Source organism: Apostichopus japonicus, chromosome 15, assembly GCF_037975245.1.
Source record: "Apostichopus japonicus isolate 1M-3 chromosome 15, ASM3797524v1, whole genome shotgun sequence".
Classification (NCBI taxonomy): domain Eukaryota; kingdom Metazoa; phylum Echinodermata; class Holothuroidea; order Aspidochirotida; family Stichopodidae; genus Apostichopus; species Apostichopus japonicus.
The window spans coordinates 9,030,469-9,053,172 of NC_092575.1; the positions used below are offsets into that span (position 1 = coordinate 9,030,469).

At 37.1% G+C, this 22,704-nt stretch overlaps 1 protein-coding gene across 3 annotated transcripts in view; it reads right to left on the reverse strand.

The window, feature by feature from the left end:
* Window positions 1-22,704, reverse strand: part of LOC139980540 (UDP-glucuronic acid decarboxylase 1-like) — a 94,246-nt gene that overhangs the window by 3,019 nt on the left and 68,523 nt on the right. The window contains exons 9-12 of one of the 3 annotated variants that reach the window (XM_071992254.1): window positions 19,416-22,045; window positions 18,122-18,288; window positions 17,848-17,984; window positions 15,038-17,226 (exon numbers count right to left, since the gene is read on the reverse strand). The exons of 1 other annotated variant lie outside the window; for it this stretch is intronic. The gene's annotated coding sequence lies outside the window, so the exon portion shown is untranslated. Of the gene's footprint in view, window positions 1-687; window positions 874-15,037; window positions 17,227-17,847; window positions 17,985-18,121; window positions 18,289-19,415; window positions 22,046-22,704 lie in introns of those variants that run through there. One more of the 3 variants, XM_071992255.1, reaches the window with a different exon arrangement.

Consider the following 22,704-nt stretch of genomic DNA (forward strand, 5'->3'; position numbering starts at 1 on the left):
GCAATAATGAAAGTATTCCATGTATATCTTATATCTGCTGACTTAGTGTGGCGTTAGGCTACCATGTGGTGATCATAGCAATAATGAAAGTATTCCATGGATATCTTATAACTGCGTCACAATTTCAGCTAATAAAAAGATGGCTAGGTTAGATTACCCCATTGACTTAGTGTGTTGTTAGGCAACCATGTGGTCAAACGTAACGGCAATAATGAAAGTATTCCATGGATATCTAATATCTACGTCACAATTTCAATAAATAAACGGATGGTTCGGCTTAGCTAGATTTCTCATTGACTTAGTGTGGTGTTAGGCTACCATGTGGAAGAAATTATTATTTATTCATTCGTTTATTTCATAGAAGGAAAGGCTGACAAGGAATTTCATGAGATGTTTATGGATTATAGACGAGTAAACTAAAAAATATTAATCGCAAATGACTCTTTACTAATCATATATTCCAAATGCGATCAAATTGTGCAATATCGCGGCTAATGCGTAACTTGGGCCTGCATAATAGATAGTAGTAGTAACATTAACAACTGTTTTCTGATCCCATAGAAGCGGAGAGCAAGCATTAGCAGCGTCGGCAGTGCAATTTTAGTAATAATGTTAATTATATGAAGTTATTAACAAGTTAATCAAAGAAACAAAAGCAAATAGAAATGATTGAGAAGGTTTTTATACCTTATATTATTCTGGTCTCCCTGGCCTGTGCATCAAACCACTCTCTTCTTTGTAACAATTCGACATACTGACAATCAACGACAGATGGACGAAGACTTGCTCTTTTGTAGTTTATTGACCAATACATGTTGTGTTCTAAGGCAATAATTTCTTTATATTTTCTTGCTGTTTGTCTTAAGAAATGTTCTGTAAAAAAGATTGTGTTCAATATATTAACCATGGGTGTCAGTTGGTCTGTTTTCTGCGAAGTCCTTATAGTCTGGTCGATAAAGATGAAAAAAAATAAAGTTGTGTTGAATTTATGATGGTATCACCTCAAACGTAACAGAATGTTGTTTAAAATACTTCTTCTCACCTTCTGTGCTCATCATCTTGAACGGCCTGTGTACCTGTCACAACTTCTCTTGCCATATACTCCAACTCGCACACTTCGTTCCTCCAACAAACTGTATTTAACTGTTCCAAAACCACGATTGAAGAACTATGGTTACAGAAGCTTCCAATACTCTGGGTCTTATCTCTGGAACAAGTTACCAGATCACATTCAAACATGCTATAAACTTTCTACTTTCAAAAGTCTACTTAAGACCCATTTTTTCACTTGTTCTTTTGTAAATTAATTTACTTTCTTTGTAAAGCGCTTTGAGCAGTAACTTTTGTTTACTGATTTGGCGCTATATAAGTCTCATTTATTATTATTATTAAAAAGATACATAAACAAAAAATTCTCTGGCGAAAAGTTTTATGTGCTAGTCAATTAGGATGCTATAAATGGATTTCCAAAAGTTATCGGTATAAAACACCCAGACAAAATTTATGCTGGCCCTCTGTTTGATAAAATTACGTTCAGGGCACATATACTAAGCAACAAGCGCATGACATATTGAGCAGCTAAATATAATTAAGGCCAAGGCCCCAGACTCCTTTCTTAACGGAAACTAGCGCTACGCGACGAGAGTTATGCTGGAATCACTTCCATATTCGGATGCGCTGCACATAACGCTATTTTACACGTAGAAGGCTAGGCTTTTTATGTAACTGCGTGACTTGGCCGTAACTCAGTGCTCGTTACGGGCGAATAAACAGAATGTACAAACGGAAACAGTTTTTCCCAAGAGGTTGCATTGAAGACCTTTTTTTATATACCATAAACTTAACTAGGGCACCAATGGTGCAGAAGCTCATACCTTTTCGAGCTTAAAAATGTAGGGCCCACAAAACTTTATGGCCCACCAAATTTCCGGCCATTTTTCAGATTCCACCAATTTTGGGCCCATGAGGCCAAACATTTTAGGTCCAAAGACAATTTTGAGCCCCCCCCCTCTGTTCCCCTCCATAAACAAGGCGGTTTTTAAACCTCTAGTCTCGCCTAGTTACGTGTGTTAGAGTTAATACCAAATATAAAGTTATTTGCAGGCAGTTAATGGACACTGGTAAGCAGGACTCTTAGCAGTAATGTTATTAGTGAAAAAAAGTTTGCGTCCCAGGGACGCAAGCCCCCAAAAAGTTTGCGTCCCGTAAAAAAAGCTTGCGTCCCAATCGAAAATCAATTACGTTTATTGTATGACCTACTGTTACTACTACTAGTGTAGTATCACAGCCTATACTTTGTGAATGTTATACACAATATAGGGTAGAAATGCTCAGTGCCTTAACTTAGCTATTTTTCAGGGGCGGCCGGGGGCGCCCCTCCTTTCGACCACCCTGCTGTTTCAACCCATTTTTACCCCCAGTCCCCCTCCTTCATCCGCCCTTCTACTTCCCTACTCGCCAACTCCGTAGTAGATCCGTGCTTTGACCTTGCAGCGATTCCATCAAACAACTCTTCAAAAATCCCAGTACCTACAGTGTGCATATCTCTCGCTAAATTCCAGTTCACTGTACTACTACTGTATGTACATGCCTGTTCGAGCTTCATTTTCAACTACACATGCACAAATCCTTAAAATCTGATCCAACATTTATCCTGGCTCTTTGCAAGCAATAATCTATACGAAAATTATAGTAGGTCTATGTAAATAGTTTTTTACCCAACGTAGATTTAAAAAAAATCAGTTCAATGTTCTAAAGTACAGTAGTTTACACACGAATGTTGCGCCAAAATAACATTTACTGAAGCACGTGGTTAATTGGACCGCGAAATTTGTTTGCAACAGAAACTACTGATGGTAGGAATGCACATTTTACATTAGCAACTATTAATACAGAGAGAAGAAACATACTGTGAGCTGAAATATCCTGATCAGGATCAGAGATGGTAGCTTCCCACAAAATTCATATATTGTCTCCATTCATTAACATTTTCTGATCAAAACAATGATTCAAATATTACGAAGCCTCTTCGTTGTCAAAATGTATACGTACTGTATGTGACAAGGCCTAACGTTATGATATTGGAGTGCACACACATGATAGCCTATACCGCAAAAAACTTCACTATCTCTACACAGGGGAAAGTAAGTTGCAAGTAATTGTTGTTAAACAACATACTCCAAGTTCACTGAGCACTACAGGTGCAAGAATTTTCACAGACAATGGATGGGGACTTATAACCAATCAAATCACGGGAATTTTGGAAAAGCATCATTGTCTTTTTTTAGCATGAATATCTCCGTAACGGGGTGTTGTTAACCCTGTACCTTGCGGTTGATTGTTATGATATATTTATTTTCAAACAAATTCTATGATCTGTTGGAGTAGGAGAAATTTTGCTTCTTGTAAGAAGAAGTTGTGGTCTTTTGAAAGAAATAATGTTCATTCCAAAATGTGTTTTGACAGTTTTGTTATGTTTTCCGTTGACCTAGTTGTGAGTGTGTATACTTGGGGTTTGTTTCTCAAAAAAAAAAGTTTGCGTCCCCCCGGACGCAAGCAATTTGAAGATTTTGCGTCCCTGGCCAAAACATGCTCTATACATGCTCTATACATGCATGGTTCTCAGGCAGTTCTGGGTTAGGTTTATAACAAGTATTATCTGGCCCTTTTCAACAGTAAAGGTCATCATATAGAGCCACCCAAGGCCTTTTATACCAGTTAGGGAGACTGGATATAGATGTCATCACTGTGGAATCGAACTTGCGACTGGGAACTGTGCTGTTAGGCAGGACTTCCAGGCAGTGGAGGGCATGGTTAGGCAGGGCATTGTCATTCAGGCAATGTTAGGCATGACTGCCATGTAGCACTGGGTACTGTTAGGCACATCTTTTATGCATTATGGGCTTATATGGTATAGAGATGTTACAATGTACAGAGTGGCGACATTGCACAATTAGCATTGGGGGTGGGCAGAACTACAGGATTCAATGAGCGGGGGTATTATTCCTTACATTAATGTCCTTGATAATCTCAAATTGACCTTCAAAATGATAAAGTGATCCAACAATCTTCAGTAATTTCATCCCAAATGGTAATTCAATTAGCTCTGGTAATTTGGTTGTTATAAGTTTACTCAAAAATTGAAAAAAATACATAGTACCAGCTTGCATCTAAGGGAAGCCTCGCAAATCTAACCGCCATGTCTGGGCCGGTGGATTTTTCCGCGGCTATAATGAGCACAGCCCCAAGCAGATAATGAGTCACACCTGAGTGCACACTCTCCAAACCACCCTCCACGCTATACAGTTACATTCACAGCCGCGGTCAAGTTTTTACTAAGCCAATTTCAACACAATAGTGAGTTGAACAAACCATCATAGCTAAGTCCAAAGGTATTCAAACTAGGGTTAGGCGATACATCGAAAATTATTATTATCACGATAATTTTTCTTCAAGACGATATTTATTGGGGATTGAACAAATGACGATAATTTCTTGTGAAAGAAATTTGAAATAAATGTGGAAAAAAAATACGATTATCCTTTCTTCGTTTTATGTGTAAATGTTTTTCTAGCAATCCATGGTTAAGAAAGTTGAAAAAAGAAATAAAGTTTATCAACTTCATTTACTGTCTTTTGAACTTCGTAAAAAACCCATCCTTTACAACATTGACAATATAGAGAAAAAATCTCTGAAAATCAGTAGAGAAATTACCAATTGTGTACGAACAGTATAGTTTGGACACCTATTAAATTTTACGACAGATCGAGCAAAATACTTTGGTAAAATTCACGCGAAACTGGCATATCGTGCTAATGCAACTAATGTCATGTAAACAAGGCTCTAGTACACCCATTTATGAATAAACCAAAAGACCACAAAGAAATTATTTTCTAGAATATCCACACAAAAAAAGGAAAAATTAATACCCTACCATAGTTTAGTGTACAGTAACTATCCTAACCACTTCGTCGGTTACGGATCTCACGAAACAATGAAAACACAACTAATTGTATTTTGCGAAGTTTACGTTTTCTACAAGGACATGGAAACAATATTTAGCACTTAGTTAATCATGCCAAGTGGCCCAAAAAAATAGTTTTATAAGGTTTACTTTCATAAAGATGGCCATACTGTAGCTATTGGGGCCTTGATATCGTGCTATGTCTGTATGGTCTAGACTGTGCCTCGTGTATCATGGGGAATAGTTTTTTTTGTTCATGCGGAGGAGTCGGTTGGCTTGAGGTGTGTTTTGATGTTACGGGGATATTTACCTACTTTTCATGAACTTCTAAGATAATATTTCGCATAACCATACCGATCCTTTACTGACTGACCTAATTAATTCTAGAGTGGAGCCAAAATAGTTTACTCCATGAAATGATTTTTAAAAACGTGCTAAAAATTTTCACAAACAGGTGTTAAACAGGGGGTTGTTTGCCACGGTACCTGGGAAAATTCAAAGCACATGAAGCCTACTGTGATATACAAGTAGGGTTAAACACTGCAGTTGTAAACTGATGTACGTATAGTGCACGCTGTTCATTGTTAGGCAGTCTAGAAACAGGGCTTTGCCGAACGTAGTTTGTTTCATAAAATCGACAGTTTTGTAATTTAAACTTTTTAAAGATTGTAAGACAGATTAAATCTCTTCATTTTATCACATAATATAGCTACTCTAGCTTGTCATTTTAAAATTTTCGACAGTTTTGTGACAATTTAAATTAAAATAGTTGTCAGTACTTTGAATCCTCAATTGCGAATTTGTTATCGCCAGACATGCAAAAATACTAAAATTTTCCTGCGGCCTTTGCCTCCTGGACCCCACATAAGGGGTTCCACCCCTTGACCCCACCTCGGCCCTAAGGTGGGCCGCTGGACCCCACGCCATTATGCTCGTGCGCAACAGGGGCTGGTGTGTTCGCTGTGCGAAAACACCGATGGGAAATCGGCAGTTGTTTTTAGTGTGTTTGCGAACACACTTAAAAAACAGCAAATCTTCTGTGAAAAATAAGCAAGGAAATGTGAATTTACACTGCAGGAATCTAAAATGCTAACTTTCTTATTTTCCCAGTCGGCCAAGTAGGAACATAAACTTTCGTTGCCTTTTTGCAAGGACAAGTTTCCTGAATATTTAAGATCTAAAAAACTGAAATAACAATCTCACTTCTTGCACATGTGCACATTAGCGTGAACCAGAGCCTAACATACCGGAAGGCTTTAGTCCTACTAAGTTGTATAGAACAGGACCTAAACTCCCTAGCTAGGTGAAAAAAAAATTGGTTGACTGTAGGGCATTTTTCGCACTCAAGCGAAGCTGTACTTTTTTTCTAGCCAGCTAGATTGTAGACATCTCTTTTCAATATCATGTATCACTGCATTGGGGGTGTAGAGTTAATGGTCATGTTTTTCGGAAGGGTGGGGTGGGTGTATTACCATTACGTTTCTGGAAAAGTTTGAGTACACATGTCATTATCATACCGGGGCTGAGCTATACAGCAGCTTGAAGGTTCTTTGCCTCAAACAATGCAATACGATGTGGAAAAATAAAGTGAAACTGTATCGCAAATAAGCTTGCATTAAAATTTTCACCGAATAGTCACTTATACAGTATCTCTAACCACATGGCAGCCTAAAACACTAAGTCAATGAGAAAATCAAGCCTAACCATGTTTATTCGCCGAAATTGTGTCGCAGTTAGCTTCAGAGGTCAACGTTATGGTTGATGGTCTTTCTTTAGCATACATATGTGGCATAGCTTAACTATTGTTTTGCTCAACTTTTGGTATGTAAATATGGGTTTCTGAAGTTCTTGGGGGGCATATTAAATGCAATGGCTGATTCAGTTTTTAATTCATAGTTTCGTATCACTCGTTGAACAAGGCTGATAATATATAGGCCCAGGTAAAGGCTGTTTTTATCGAACTCTCGAGTAGCGGATTGTCACAATCGTTCATAAGAGACCAAGAAATTTTATTTGTGAGGTTTGATAACGTGGAAGATTTGCAAGTATTATATAAAGTACTGAATCTTGGACATTTGGCAGTGGCGGTTTTTAGTGTGTAAGTCACTTTGCAACATAAACTACCGCTCTATTGACTGTCAAAACCGCCAAAGTTAATCCGGTCACTTGGCCAAGTTTGCTCGTTGTTTGTGAACAATAACCAGCCTTGTGTTGTCAGGACGCTGTGCTCATTACTCCGGTTGGCAACCAGCTTGTGTGCATTCAACCATGGGACCAATATGCACATGCATAATGAGCAAGGGGTGCGGGATTTCCGCCGGCCCGGAACCGGCGGATAGATTTGCGAGGCTTCCCTAAGGACTCTTAATTATTCAAAATTTTCTCAAATTTATATCCCTAGCTCAAAACGGCGATAACCCCCCCCCCCCCTTCGTTAGCAGAATCCTGGCCACACCACTAGTTATAATTCCTATTTTCCCCTTTAAATCCTATTTTACCCACTCTCTCAAACAATACCACTGACCTACCCTATTAAACTTTCTCCCTTTTTCCTGAGCAGACATAACTTCACAAACACTCCTTCCCAAAATTTTGGCTGGCTGCCTTCATACCTCAGGCTCGAAGACTTCTAAGAATCGGCAAGGGTTGATTGGCTATAGGGCTCTCATGCTTACAGTTCAACAGCTAATAACAACTCCTAGTCCTGCTTTAATTCCACTAACAGCCTCTGCAGAGCCTAACCACAAATGTAAAAAAACACTGCAAAGACTGGGAGACAAATTAAAGGAGCTTTGGATAAAGGTGAAGGCTCAGATTTTTTTAAACAATGGGGATTAATTGTAATCAGTGTTTCCTCTAAGAAATTTCTCATTGAGTCAAAATGGCTAATATCTGAATATTTGACTCACCCCGTCCTGGGGGAGGGGTCTAAGGGAGGGGTAAAATTCCGGGAAAATTATTTTATTGAACCCAAAACACAATTGGTCAATGTTTTTGTATTTTTTTGCCGATAGAATAGTACTACCAGGGGCGTAGCCAGGATTTTCAAAGTTGTAGGCTCGACTATCTGAGGGGAGCGCCACCATCGTTTGGCACAGAGCGTACACAAAAATTTTTAGTTTTACAAACCCCCCTTCCCGAGTGTTCTTTTTGGTTCCCTGGCCTCTTGGTAACTTGAAACACCTCACTCAATATCACTTTTAAACCCCAAAAACAAAGGAGTTCAAAAAGTACTTAATTCAATACTACATAATGTATTTAAAGTATGCAAGGTACATGTACAGAGTAAGCCAGTAACAACAGGCAACAAAGTGCTGCAGCGATATAAAGTCTGTTAATCAACGATAGGCTTATTTGACTGTGGAATGTTTCTCAACTGAAATATTATCTGTGTAAACAGGTTCTTAACTAGATGCTAAGAAACTGACAAGATCGGATCCTAGTCTTTTTCGGCAGGTAGAGTGTTGATTAAAACGGCACGCGATAGAAATGACAGCCTAGATGACAGAAGAATAGGTCACCTAATTTAGCCATATTCTTGCTACGTTCATTTTAATAGTTTTCCTGTCTATACTCTAAAACTCGTCCAGCAAGCTTATGGATTTGAGTTGTTTAAAAAAAGGAAAGGAAAACTTGGCCAAAGAAAGTGTAGGCCCGGGCCTACAGTGCTACATACTGGCTACGCCCCTGTGTACTAAACATCGGCCAATCAAATGTCTGATTTTAAATTGAGGCATGGAACCCTGAGCTTTATTTAAATGATGATTGCTAAATCATAATAAACTACTTTGTTGCATATTATGCTTTACTTTTACAAGCTAAAATTTGGCTCAAATATAGTGCACCATTTGCAATGCAGGGTAGGAATTTAGATTTGGCTCTGGGGGCTATTTTGGGAAAAGGTTGTAAGCATTCATCAGGATCAAGTAAGCACAATTACCCTCTTCCTAGTTAGCTGAGACCGTATAGCAAATTTATTGAAAGTTTAATTGCCAAAATTTGCGATGGTTTTGCAAATAACATCAATCCACCGAATATATATGACGGAAAACCATAACCCATCAACTGAAATAGAAAACATGGAGGGGCTGAAGTAAAATGGAGTGGGTGTTGAAGTGTGCTATATTGCACCAAATTGCATCTGAGGCCACCAGGAAATGCAAAAAAATTCTACCCTTAGTCCCCTCCCCCAGGCCGGCCATCATTCTTCAGCCACCCCCCCACTCAAAAGTACCTTCCTACACCAATGCTTCTACTGAAGGTGCCCTTTCCTTTAATCATGTATTTTTTTGTGTGTGGATAAAATTACCCACCTCCAAATACGAAACCATTATAGGCTACTGCTGAAAAGTAATCGAAGTTAAAACCTTCAATCCATCGCCACAGCAACGGTGTACGTAAAATACAACAGTTCCTCGCTAAGATATAACACATACCTAACAAACAACTGCCGATTTCCAGCTATTTTTTTGTTTGCAAACCGATGGTTAGGCTACATTTCCTATTGACTTAGTGTGGTTGTTAGGCTAACATGTGGTCGAAGGTTGCAGTATTTCATGGCTATTTTAGTTCTAGCTAACTGCGTCACAATTTCAGTGAATTAAGAGATTCTTAAGCTAGATTTTCCCGTTGCTTACGTGTGGTGTTTGGCTACCTTGCACGCGACGTTAGCAGCAGGGAATGTATGAAAACAAAGCTACGCAAAGTATTGTTATTATTATTTTTTTTGGCAAACCGATGGTTAGGCTACATTTCCCATTGACTGTTAGGCTAACATGTTGTCTGAGATTGCAGTTTTTCTTGGATATTTTTATTTTTTATTTGCGACACAACTTGAGCGAATAAACAGATGACTAGGTTAGAGTTCCATGTTGACTTAGTTAGGCTACCGCATGTGGTCGGAGATTTTTGGGGATTTGATGTTATTGTCGCTGGTACTGAAATTGCTTAGTAGAGGCCGTAATTTGCCAGTGACTGCGCGAGAAGTTCCCGGTGATTGTGCGCGACCCTCCCGCACTGCTTCAAATTTTATCAGATGTTATGCGGGATTATGAGAACTGTTTGTGCGATTCGTGCTGCTACTGCAAACCCGTACTAAAGCAAAAAGCATGTCACAATTAAATTTACACAGACATCTGAGATTAAGAGGGCTTTTTTTAGCACTTGCTAGGGCGAATCACCCGTCGCCCCGCTTATTTCTGACCCTGTTGCAATGTAATGTAAGGTAGGCTATACAGATATTATATTTAGTACACTGGTATTGCGAACCATCGTAGTGTAGGCAATGCATATACGTTATATGATTTAGCTTTACAGCAATCGAGTTAAATCTATGTGATTGTATAGAAAAACAGCGCTACGGTAAAGGTAACGATCACTAATTTAACATTTCTGACGATAAATTGGAAACAATTTACAGTAATAATTTCTTCACTTCAAGTTGAAGTTCTGAACACCATGCCTATTAAAAAGATTTTTTTTTTCTATTCAAACTGTACAAAATTCATGAGAAAATGAAACCCTCTTTTTTTTCCTCTCTCTCTGAACGCCAGTGCGTCAAATCGGCAAGCCATTGCGTCAAAATCGCGTCATATCGGCTTAGCGGAAACACTGATTGTAATTAACTTTTGACCAAAAATTATTAGGCATCACCTTATTCATACACAATCCAACAATCATCATTTGAATATGATTCATCAAAATCTTGAGGAGATTGAGATATTTGAAAATATTACAAAGAATGACCCCAGATGACCCCCTAAATGACATTTGACCTCAATTTTCCAAACACCCTTCGTAACCCTCATCCCGAGGAACGTTGTGACCAAGTTTCATTATAACTGGCCATACACTGTACGTACGGAAGCAATTTGAAAATATAGGGCCGCGGTCCGGGCCACAAAAGACCCCTAGTTGATCTTTGATCTCAAATTTATGAACACCCTGAAGGTAAAACTTCCATAGTACTATCGTGACAAAACCTCAACTGGAATCTGTAGGAGAAGCATTTTGCGTATTTCCACAAAATGGCCCATTACGGCCCACAGGTGACCTTTGACCCCAAATTTCGGACCATCTCTAATGGCCCTATACCCAATGGTCCTTGTGTCCAAGTTTCATGAAAATCCATCACACACTGTGCGAGTGGGAGCGGTTTTACCAATTGTTGACGGATAGAGTGATAGACGCCACACTGTAACAATAGCTCACACCAGCATGCTGGTATGAGCTAAAAAATAATTAACATCCAATTTTGTTATGAAGTGACAATTTCAACAAAAAGTCAAAGTTTTTCTTTCTTGAAAGTTTATTGTGGGCCATTGGTTGATGTTGTGCAATGTAGGCCTAGGATAAGCTCATGGCCTACCAATTTGACAAGGTGTATACTGATTGTGCTTGTATTACGATATTTGTAGTTACGATGTTGTAAACAACAATAGGTGGGGAACCACTTTCTTGACGAAACAGTAGGTCGAACTCGGTAAATCACTACAGTATAATAACTTCCTGGACTGAAGGTATCGATCGTTTCTGCTCCTAGCAGCAGTGATTTCTTTGTAACTCTAATCGGATTAAGTGCATGCTAGCTCTGTTGTGGAATATTTCGGAAAGGCTCGGGAGTGATCACTTGAGCTTGCTGCAATAATGAGACACACCTGAGTGCACACGAGCTGTACTCTTCTGCGGCATACCACAACGACAAGTTTTGAAAGTGCCCCTTAGTACAAATCAACATCCAAACAGTCACTTTCTGAGCCTTAATTCAAAAAATTAACCTCCAGGAGAAGAATGAGAGAGAGCCTGAGTACTTACCAGATCACTGTATTAAAACAAATACAAACAAAAACATGAATAAACATTCTAAAGAGCAAATTAACTATAACTACATGTTAAGATCAGGGTCAGTATATTTATTTAACAAAATCCAAAAGTAAATATCAATCAACATTAAACAGATACAAGTTTACTGTGATATGAAATTATATGTGGTGGCAATCAAGCCAGCAGCAAGGTCACATTATTTGAAAACTAGAAAGCAAACAAGCTTTATGATAACCTGCTATGTTTTCGATGAAAACATATAAGGTAACACTACATACACATGTTTCAAGTTTCACATGTTAGCCTAACAACCACACTAAGTCAATGGGAAATGTAGCCTAACCATCGGTTTGCAAAAAAAAAAAAAAAAAAATCCGTAGCTTACTTTACAACTTTCAATTTGCTGGAAATCGGCAATTGTTTGGAAGGTACTGTAAGTGATATATGTCTTATAGAGGGAATGTTATATTTTATATTGGAGTAGTTACTAGTTGTTATTATGTCTTTACATCAATCTGGTATTACATTTTAGAGTAATTTTAAACAAGTTACGATGGTACAATTTGCTTTTCAGTTTGATTGGCCTATGCTTACATTTTATAATTGAACCTGAATGGAGTTAAATAGGTAACGAATAGGTATGTTTAACTTCAAGTTCATAACATTTCTATTTGTTCATAAACGGTATAATACTGAAAATAAGTACAAAATAAAGTCGCACTGAAGGCAATATGTCATTAAAATTTACACTTTGGTACAGATTGAAGATGGATGGTTTGTCTGAGATACTTTTTGAGATGGATATTTTGAGTAACTATTCTTAGCCCATTTCAAGCCATTAACAGGAGACATTCACGCCGAGGTGGTTATGCCATTCACTTAGCACAGTGCTGACTAGGTAGGATGCCATATTTCCGTATTTTGGAAATTTAAAAAAAAAAAAAAAAAATTTTCTTCCGAGAAACTCCAGAGGTAATTTGGTATATACAAAATGATACCTTAGAGCCTTGTATAACAATGAAGCAAAAGGAAACGGGAAAATCACAACAATAATTGTTTCTGTCGAACTTTATTGCCGATTTCGTATATATGGGATATTTTTTCATTTTCAAATAATCGGAATCGGTACGATTATGAAAAAAATTATCGGTAATCGGTATTTTCTGTTATGCATAATCGGTTGAACACTAGTTACGGCACAGTCACTACGGTGAATCTGCAATACTAATTATGAAATTCACTCACTTTGGAGTTATTCATGTTTATTGTGACTTTGACTTCTGGCAACCTCAATGACTTTTAGATTTTTCACAAAAATCTTCATTTCTCTGTACTCAGTAAGGTGGATGCAAATATTGTAAATGAAGTTCACTTAAGCTATTCTTTTGTTGTTACTGTTTTTAGAAATCATATAAGCTTTTGCCCTCTGGAAAGAAGATGTTTTATTGTACTCATTAAGGTGGTTTGACCTTCATCCAAGCTAAACAGACAGAGATATATTGTTGATAACACTTAAAATGGGTTAATAGGCAGATGGCCCACTTGGATTTATTTACTTGTATCTTGACCACCAAACAGGATCAGTGTGAAAAAAATACATTATGATCAGATAATTGGGCAAGTGAAGTTGTCAATTTCACTCAGGAATTACTTGCACCTTAAGCTGTAATTAATTAAAGGAAAAAAAGAAAATTGAATTCATCACAAGGGAATGAATGAGTGGAATATAATACAGTTCATTCCTATTATCAGTACTAACAATTCTTGAGAAGCCACAATTCTCCTGTTAGAAAAAACATCAAATGCTACATATGCAAGGGTGAAATTAAGATTTTGAGGTCCAGAAGCCACTCTCTGGGAAAGGTGGCTCCTCACTCACAGGATGCTTGGTTGACCTAGCCACTTGGCAGGGACCAAGAGTCAGTTGTAATTTAAACAAAAAACATGTGTGTAGATTATATCTTGATCACAGGGGTGGGCTTGGTCAGACCATGAATATCTACAAGAAAGGCCAACTGAAAAGCCTGTCATGTAGGAGAGCCTATTCTTGAGCGACTACTTTTTAAAGAAATAAAAAAAACAATAGCTATTTGGCTAGTGTGACTATGGGTCTATTCACCCAAAAAAATTGACTTGTCCCTAATAATGCTACATTCTAGTCTCTGTAATTGTAATACATGGCACAAGACATGCTAGGTATGTACATTCTACTTCTGATTGCACACTGGAAAATGGTATCTCTGTGCTATACAAAATATATCCCTTAGAGGAAAGTGATGAACAACCTAAATTATGTCACAGAATCATTGAAGCACTGGCTGCACTCATGTTGTCCCAAGCAATTCCACAAGAGACTTATTCCAATAATTTTCTCGTCAAAAACAATCTTGGTTTTCACAGTGTTTCAGAGTCAAATGTAATACCATGTGAGCTATGGGTTAAACGAGAGGTGCTGAGTGTACTAATGGGATTTGATGACACTGAGATTATATGTCCATATGAGCCATATGTCTACAGTTGGTCCTGGTCCCATCAATACTAGAAGACCACGTCCCATCCATGTGAGATTTTTTATATAGTGACCAGGAGAAAGTTTTATGTGCAGCTCTCTCATGACTCAGAGGTAAAAGAGATGTGATAGAAAACCAATGTAAAATATGATGGGTCAACAGAGAAACTGTACCAAAAAGAGGATGGACCTATATTGGGAACTTTTTGTTGTGAAAGCAGGTGGGAATGTTTGAAGATATTAATTATACTTTTCATTTGGACAGTGTGGTAATTGTTTCTTTCCACAACAGTACTACAAAGAAATCTTGCAAGTCGGTATTTTGACCATAAATTACTACAAGGGTTATGGAGAATTGACCAATATCAAAGACATATGATTATGAATGTACCCTGCATTGTCCCGACACTGTGTTAACTCTTCCACACTCTTAAAACATCCGGATCAAATTTGATTCATTCCGGATCAAATTTGATCCGGTTTCCGGATCCCAGGGGCACCGACCCCGTCCGGATCAAAATGATCCGGATTTCCGGATCAAAGAACAATGACCCCATTCCGGATCAAATTTGATCCGGCTTCCGGATCCCAGGGGAACCGACCCCGCCCGGATCAAAATGATCCGGATTTCCGGATCAAAACAACAATGACCCCATTCCGGATAAATTTGATCCGGTTTCCGTTTCAAGGGTTCTTACGTTCTGGATATGTTATGAATAAGAAACAACATACAAATCTGAAAATAACTTGGCCATGTCTTTATTCTTTTTAACAACTTCGTTAACAAACAACGTCAATTATTTCTACTTATAGAAAGAGGTTGATTTGGGTTACAATACTGATGAACAAAAGCGGAAATGGAAAAGTGGATGGAATGCGAGAGTTTTATCAAGGCAGCAAAAGTGTAAACTATTTTTAGTAATATCCCTGTTATATATGTAACTCGTGACTTGTTGTGGCAATTTATGTGTAACTTTTTGCTTTCAAAATCTTTACATCCTAACTAGAAGCATATGTCTTATGCTTTAAAATCTCCACTAAAGATATCCTACAATAGGTTCAAATGTTAGAATATGCTTAAAAGAGATCATCTCCTACTAACTTTAACCTTTGAAATCTACATATTGCAGGATAATGAAAAATTCTGAAAAATGCTACTCCACCAGCCACTCAACGAATGGTCTTACATTATTTACCAAATAATGATACTTTGATATATTTTGGTTTGCTACAAATAACTTAGTACTATAGAATGACACCACTTTGATATTGTACATCTTAACAATAGGTAAGACTTTAAATTGCATGCACAAAATCTTTGTTCCATACAGCAGAAAAGATAGAGATGTGATTTGTCATGGGAATAAGAAAATGTTTGTAAAAATAATTTCCTTACTATGTTTACCTCTGCAAAATTTTATTAATATTAATTGCATCGAATGTTCTATGTATTAAAATAAATGAAAATACTTCGAAAACTTAAAGCAGCATTTTGCGTTGGGTCGCTTTTTTCCACCTTTTTAACATGTGCATCGATTTTTTTACATGTATCAATCATAAATCAGCAAACTAAGATACCATCCAAGTTTCACCCTGCCAAGAGCGTTAATTAGCGAGTAATTAACGATTTATATCGATAACGAGTAAAAGTGTCCTCGACAAAGTTTTCATATCTCCAAATCCACTAGTTTGAATTCCACCAATCAGTGAATAGTATGTTTATTCATGAGCATTTTGCGTTTGGTCGCCGTTTTCTACTTTTTTTGACATGTCCATCGAGTTTTTTACATACATCAAATCACAAAACAGCAAATTAAGATATTAGCCAAGTTTTTCCCTGCCAAAAACGTTAATTGGCGAGTATTCCACATACAAAATTAAATCGCATTCAGTTCCCAAACCCACTAGTTTGAATTCAACCAATCAGAGATGCAGGTTTAGTTATGAGCCGTTGCTAAAAATAGATTCAACACTTTGCGTTGGGAGTTGTTATGCAACTCCCTGGTACAACTGCCATATAGACTGTACACAAATCAAGCGTGGTGTTATATTACGTATCTGTCAATGACGTTCGTAGTGTTTAAATATTCATATTATGGGCGAGGTTTATTGGGTTCCCAACGGAAAATATCTTGGAGAACAACAAAGTTGAAAGTTGCAATTTTTTCGACTTTTATGCCACCATTTGAAGTAAAATATAAATAGATAAGCTAGTTATGTATGTCGTTATGGCATAGTGGAGTCAGTGAGGTTGAGAAATATCATAGTCGAGGACGCAAAATGCTGCTTTAAGTATTTTACTGAACCACCAACATGTGTGGATATGAACAAGTGCTTGAATTATGACGTATGAATGCTTGATGATGTTTCTCTTGTTACTTTGAGTGGCATAAGCAGATTTGAGTTGGGGGAGATAGTGGGGGCAGGTTAAGTACCAATGCATCACTCACTGTTTATACTAGAAATAACACCATCCCTCTATTCATCTTCAAAATCTGAACAGCTCACACATAACAATGAGGAATTTTTGCAATTAAATTATGCAACCGGCTCACCCGAACTATTCCAGTGCAATTTGACCTGTCAAGTGTCAGTATTGAAAATGGGTGGACAAACTGAACTCGAACTTATCTAAGATAATGTGATATCCATTAATACCATGACGGGTAAACAAAAGGTGATGATTGCTCAGTCTTCTGGTTCAAAAAGTTCTCAAAAAGTCCCAGGTGTTGTATCATTCTATTTCTCATGTATAATTGAGTTCAAGCATTTTAAAACATATGTCAACTGTCTGCAGAAGTAATTGGCAAGGTAGCCCCCTTTTTTCAACTCTACTAAACACCTGCTCTGGTTGCTCTCTTGGTCCTCATGCCAAAACGAAAGGCTGTGGCTGTTGAACTTTTTCAAGGACAGATGGTATGTTTGTGCCAATCTGTTGAAAAGATAAATGAGACATTACACATTTTTGTTTTCAAATTGCAACATTCTGACATAAAAGGATACAACCATACATTGCCACAATTTTGAAATTTTGCAACCAGCTCCTCCTCATCATCATCACCATCATCACCAACACCACCATCATCACCAACACTACCATCATCATCATCATCACCACCACCACCATCTTCACTATCATCATCACCATCACCAACACCATGCATCATTATCATTGTGATTCTCAATCATTTCATAACCGTTAGGTCATTCTCTTTGAGAAACATATATGATTTTAAGAATGTGAGGCAACCTTCGTTAACTTAAAGTACTAAATATAGAAGAGTCATAAAAGAAAGAGAAAAAGCAGATTTGCATGATTTTGAAGCTCAGCAAAATTGCAATCAACCTAACAGGTACCCAAGGAAAGGCTAGAAAAGGACTAGCAAAACACTCATACCATACTCTTATGGCCCAATTAATGTTGATATATACTGTGTAGCCTACAACGTGGCATTATTCACTCTTCTTAAGTCTTACAGCAAGTAAGCTTTTGGCACTTTAGTTCGGGTTCCTGTTCGTCAAGAATAGCACATGTATTGAGTAAAACTCTTACCATGCCATCTGTTGTGTATTTTCTGAGAGAATATCTCCCACAGAACTCTTCTTATTGTCTCTGATATTAAAGGCTCTGTGATACTCCAGTCTTCAGACACATTACCATCGCTGAAATAACACACTCCTCTGCATCATCTGTGAAGAACAATCATTGATATTGTTTTAAGCAACAAAAGTCAATAGATGCAAAAACTACATGAATGAATGAATGGATGGATGGATGTATGGATGAAAGAATAAATAAATAAATAAATAAATAAATTTTAATTTACCTGATGTCAATTCCAAATCTGTTGTGTCAACCAGCTTTGAAGGTTTATGAGGGTCGCGAACAGACTTCTTTGTCTTAATTTTGGTCCTTTTTCCTCACATATTGCAGTCGGTTTTCCGGGTAGCCTGTTGCTTCATGGCGACCTGTGCCAGCACAAAACTAGACTTCCTGAAATTTAGCAAAGACAACATATGATAGCAAAATGTTACTTCTCTAAAAATTCATTGTAGTAATACCTCCATGAAACTTCATTTCTGCAATTTTTTTTTTTTTATCTGCAGACCTCATGCAATTAAGAGCCTATTTGTATCACAAGCTTTCTGTACAGCACCCACTTTTGCACACAGTATGGTATATGAACACAATATGAAAAGACCTGTATTTGGCCAATTTTCCCTTACCTTAATTTGCATTTTAAAACATATTGCCATAAATGAAGTTTACATAACGTTTCAATATGGATCTCAGATCCTTATGATCTATTTCCATGAACAGTATAATGAATTCAAAGAAGTTTCTGCATACCATTTAGTGTGTTATTTTGCCCCTCTTTTTGCCATTACTAGGCAAGACCATAAGCAACTTTATGCTAAGGTGCATCGGTATAAGCATTAACAAAAAGCGGCATACCTGCTCGGTATAACCGGGTATACCTGAAATATTCGCGGAACCGCTACTTCAAGCGTCGACTGTACTATTACACAATACCATGAGCCTATGGACACTAGCCTACAAATGTATTTGTATTACGTATTGTATTAAATGTATATGTATTAATGACGACTTTACCATCTCTGTTTTTTTTCTTTTGCAGAAACTTATTTAAATATTGATTAAAAAAAAGTACAAAAAATCAGTGTTGTTTTCATTTCAACGTAAAAGTACAGTTATTACCTAAATCTAAATTACCAGGAACCCTTATTTGACCTTGCCTGCCTTACTTATGTCATTTAATTCATTTGGTTATCGAAAAATGACAATCCACTTTGTGGTGAAGTAGCAACTGAACATTAGAACCCACCATACAGTAATACTGTTTGCCCTGTAGCACCATAGAGGCTTCACAATAGTACTGCATACTGTTGTGTGTAGGCATGTACAGTACTGTAGTATACTGTACAGTACAGTCTGAAGCGTTTATAGTTTTCACACCACACGATACACACTATAGTGTACACTGTATAACGCTAGGCCAGACTAAACCCGTGACGGATTGAGCATCGCTTCTTCAAAGCACTAACTTTATTGCGTATGATTAACACAACAAACGAAATGGAAAGTGCCTAATAACTCACCTTTGAAATTCTTGACGTACTTCTCCGATCCCCATTGAAGTAATTTTGCTTCTGCGAGATCCATAAGAGCATTTCGTGAGTGCAAAGTTTCGAAAAGATGGCGTATGTGTTCGAATAGCGTTCGTTCGAGAGCTGCAGCACGATCAAAGCTTTTGTCACATGATGTACATCAGCCAATAGCATCAAGCGCTACGTTCTGATCAGGAACGGTACAGTGAAATGATACCATGCCTAATGAAATTGAATCGGGAATGGTTGAATTTTATCCGGGAATGGATTAAACTTATCCTGAAAAGGATGAAACTATTTTTATCAGGAATCCGGGTAACAAAAGTGACCCGGAAAAATTAAGAGTGCAAACGAAACTCAATTTTGAAGACTTTACTTTATATGAATATTCGAGGTAAACTATTTTGCATGCGTTCTATAAAAAATCAAAAAGCAGAGAAACAAAGAGTGTTGTGTCTCTTAGTTAGCATTTAGAATGTAACAGACAAGAAAGCATTGAATAAAGAAGGTATATCGATGATTTGCAAAGTGAACTAGAGATGATTCAGTAAGAGTTACGAAAACGCTTTAGCAGAAATGAATAGCTTAGTCAAGGTTTGGCTTAAGTGCAATTTAACTGTACTAAGTGGTATTACAGTTGTCAAGTCGCTAAGTCTCCCATTATTTAACTATTACTGTAGACAATGGCATTACCAGGTGCTGACGTTATGACAAGGATCAACTCCTTACTTTTATATTTGTTTAGCCTTATAAATCTGATCGTGTTTGTCATTATCAGATAATCAAAGATTTTTCTTAAGGTAGTCTTAAAACGGTTGAATTTGTTAGCTATTGTTTAGGCTTAAAAATAAGTTGTTCCACTCGCTTTTTTGGGGGCAGTAGCAAAATTTTTGCTAGAAGTTTGTTATATGGTATGAACTTTGATAATTTGTTTATGAAAGGCGTCTATTTTGATAAAGTTATCAGCTCTAAAGTTACAAACTCCTTCTGGAAAGAAATACTTGGGTTAACATATTTGGATTTACACAATGTGCTGGATTCTTTCAATGATGCACAGATTGCCTTAAGTCTTCCTATAGGAACAACAGCTTAACTTGGGGTGGGAATCAGCCAGTTTGTTACAGTCACTGGATTGATGAAAAAATTAAATTTTGTTCATGACCTTATGTCTCATAAAGATGACTTCTTCACACTCAAGGAATTTGTTAATAATTGTCAGGATCCTACACACTTTGTAGAATACTATGGCATTGTGAACTCCATTAAGTCTTTGAGGCCAAATTGTTTTATTGAATTCTGGCATCCCTGTTACTAATATAAAAGTACCAATTAAGTACAATTGTAAGGTTCATTCGATAATTTAATTCTACCTGATGAATGTTTTTTCTAACAAAGACAGTTAATGAAGACCCTACGATTTTAGTAATTTAAGTAACTTTTCTGAGAAATGACAGTCTGCCATCACTAGCCAAATGATAATGTTGTTGGCTTTGAGTAGAGCGTTTCTGTATGTTAATTGCCGTGTTAATGTATCAATATAAATCTGATATTGCTTGCAAAAAATCACCTACAGTGTGTGAATAATAATAAAAATTATGTGCAAACACCCAAAAGAATCATTCATGAAATGTTTGGCCACCTCTTGTGCATTTGTATTTTGAAACAAAACTTTTTTCTTTCTTCCCTTGTTTGTGTTACTAAACCAAATTCTATCCTAACATTGTAAGTGTATGTCACAATGCAGCCTAGCCACCTATAGGATTTCATATGCTTAGATAGTGATTTTTGTTCTTTTTTTTTACCACAATGGCAATGTATAGTGGACTTGTTCCTTACCACCTCAGCTCTAAAGGACCCTTATCACTAACTCTTGGATTTTAAACATCCAAACTCAGAATATCGTGGTTATAACTTGTTACTTTTTTTTCGTAATTTGAGAGGCTCTGTCTGCTCCTTAAACATGCAATGTGTTTTGTCTTTTATTTGTTCTGATTATCAAATGAGGCAGTTGAAATTCCCATTATGAGAAAATCCAGAGTGTTATAACCATGGATACTAAATATTTGATACATTACTCCTTCAAGAGAAATTGATGAGAAACGTCCACAGTAGTTTACTCTAGTGACAAAACATGGCATAGGACCATCAAACCACAGACCCACCTTCAGGATACTTATCATGCTTAGTTTGGACTATGGAAATCAATCTCTCTTGACAAACTACAATAACTGCATACATTTTCTGACATTTTGAGAAACAGCTATAATTGTGACTCAAGTTGTTGTCACTTCCAAAAGACACTCCACTTAGCTCTGAAGTCAGACCAAGAAACATTTGCAGGAACTGCAATGACCTCTATGAGTTTAATAAAATCTCAGATTATTCCCTACACTGTTAACCAAGCTGACTTCAAACAGAATTTATCTTCAATTAAATGGTGCATTTTACAGACAAAAGTTGCCTGCACTGTGGGAAGTCAAGCAAATGTTTCAAGCTAGCAGTCTATTTGAAAAAAAACTTACCCTAGGCCCTTGGAAACATATCAATACTTACATAGAAACACTGAAGTTCCCTTTAGCCACCTTAAAAGGCTTAAAGGGGATACTTCGAGATACCCTGGTCTGTAAAATAGGTAAGAACATTCTTACAGAAACAATTATTTGGAAGATATAAATGCTGCCAATGAAGGCATATTTCTTACCAAGAGAACTATCTTTTAAAATGCTCATGACCAAAGAGCCACCAATTCTTACACCATTTAACTGACATAAATTCCACAAAACAAAACCTGTGACATAAAAAATGCACTAATGAAAATTGGATCTGAAGAGATGGACCTGCTGGATTCCAAACTTCCCCAACTGATAATTGCTTACAAAAGAGCACCTGCAGACAGTTTAAACATAATGGATTCACAAATTAAATCACTTTAATGACAATTACCCACTAAACTAGTTGTTAAGGTGAACTACTGATGATGTGGTGCAACTCTAAGCATACAGTATATGTATACCAGGAACTTGTCTAATGGACATATCTTTTTTCAAATAACAGCTAAGGTTGTTCATATCTGAATCACTGTTTACTTTGGGTTCTATCTTATCACAATAGTATGATGTGAACTACTGATCATGTGCTAAATGTTACTTTTGCAGTCAGAATTGACTGATGTTAGTTTTGAAAATAACTGTCTTCTGAGGGTTCATATAGCATTTGCGGCAACAATCCGAGCAATTACATGTTTGCTTGTCACATAGCTCATAAACTAGAGCTATAATAC